This window comes from Pediculus humanus, genomic scaffold (genome assembly GCF_000006295.1).
Source record: "Pediculus humanus corporis 1103172108196 genomic scaffold, whole genome shotgun sequence".
In the NCBI taxonomy this organism is placed as follows: Eukaryota; Metazoa; Arthropoda; class Insecta; order Psocodea; family Pediculidae; genus Pediculus; species Pediculus humanus.
Window position 1 is genome coordinate 168,801 of NW_002987766.1, and position 2,034 is coordinate 170,834.

Genomic DNA, 2,034 nt, shown 5'->3' on the forward strand with positions numbered 1-2,034 from the left:
TAAAAAAAACTAATTTTTAAATTGATTAATTAATTATTAATAATAATAATAATAATAAATAATTATTGTTACGATTTCGTAAAATTTTTTTTTTGGATTTTTCCATGAATCAGAAAAATGTAATAATGATAATAATAATAATAAAGGAAACAAACGTAAAAAAAAAAGAATCAAATTATTTGCGCGACCTTTTCATTCAAGGCCTGAGAATTTTTTTTTTTTTCCGTCACACACACACGCACGTAAAAAAACGTTTTTAACAATTTTTTTTTTTTAACAAAACGATTCGAATAATAATAATAATTTAATCGATAAAAAAATATCGATTTATCGATATCGAAATGATGATATTATTATTATTTATTTTTAAATAAACACAATCGAATTTGAAATTTAAAAAAAAAAGTATAAACTTCACATTTACATCGGATGACTATTTAAATTGTTTTTTTTTTTTAATGGAAAAGATTTAAAACGAGAGTAAAAAACATAATAATAATAATGATAACGATAATGATAATGATAATAATAAATAAAGAGGAAAAATAAAGAAAAAAATAATTAACTAAAATGTTTTTTTTTTATTTAAACGTTCATTAATTTTTTTTTTGCTGTTGCACAAAAAGATTTTTTTCTTTTTTTCCCTTCTATATTTTCCCCTCTCCCTCCACGACCTGTTTCATTATTTAGTGAAACGGACGCGGGGGTACGGGGGAGGGTGGGGGAGAGAAAAACGAACGAAAAAAAAATTTTTTTTAAAAGTTTAAAAAAACTTACAGGGAAATTTTTATTTATTTAATTTTTTATTATTATTATTTTTCGTCGTTACGTTCCACTTATTAAAATTAATAATTTTATTATTAACCTTTCGTGCCCTTTACCCTTTTTCTAATCATAATAATAATAATGTTTTTCTACGAATACAACTCTTGTGTCGGATTATACTTGGACTACTCCATAAAATAAAAATTATTGTAAATTAATTGTAAATTAAATTTGAATTTTTTATTAAAGTCGTTGACTTTTTTTTTGTTTTTTTATTATTAAAAAAAGAAAGACGTGGAGTTAGGTAATAATAATAATAATAATAATAATAATAATAATAATAATAATAATAATAATAATAATAATAATAATAATAATAATAATAACGCAATAGTCGTGTGAATTTTTTTTTGTTTTTTATCGAAGGTTTTTGTTTCAAAGATTTCAAGTTATGCCAAAACGATGCTGACAAAAAAATTAATCAAATACATTATTATTATTAACATTAAGTTTAAAAAAATTTTTTTTTTTTTTTTATAAATCTATTGTTTATCATTTTTTTTTAATAATAAAAAAAACATTTTTCCTATGACGAAAGATTGTAAAAAAAAAAAAAAAGTTTCCGGTGTTTTTTTTGATTTTTTATTATTAAAAAAAAATCTTTGACTTGAGTGATAATGGAAAATAAAATATTCATGGGAAAATAAGAAAAATACCTGATTAACATAATAATGTGTTCTTTTTTTTTTTTTTTTTTTTTTAATAAATGTTTAAAAGTTTTATTTTACTTTCCAAGGTAAATTTACGAACACATGTGTGAGTGTTCAACAAACGATTTTGTTATTTATTTAAAAAGGTAATAATTATTAGTAGTAATAAATAAATCAAACGAATCGTGTTTATTCGATAAGTCTCGTTTAGAAAAAAAAAAAAATACAAAAGAAGGGTTTAAAGGTAATAGAATTTTTTTAATTATTATTTTTTAATGTATATCGAAACGAGTTTTATTTTTTTCCTCTATATATATAATCAAAAAGGTTTTCTGCTTTCAATTTTGTTTTTTTAATTATTTTTTTGTTTGTGTTGAAGCATTCGTTTCAAGTAATTTTTTTTTATTACGCGCGCCTGCATTTTAAAAATTATGCTACAATTAACCTTTTTATGCTTCAACAATTGCATAAACGTTTTTTTCCAGGGTGAATTTATAATTTATATCATTATTCAAACAGTAAAAAAAGAAAAAATTATTTTTAACAAAAAAGTACGATT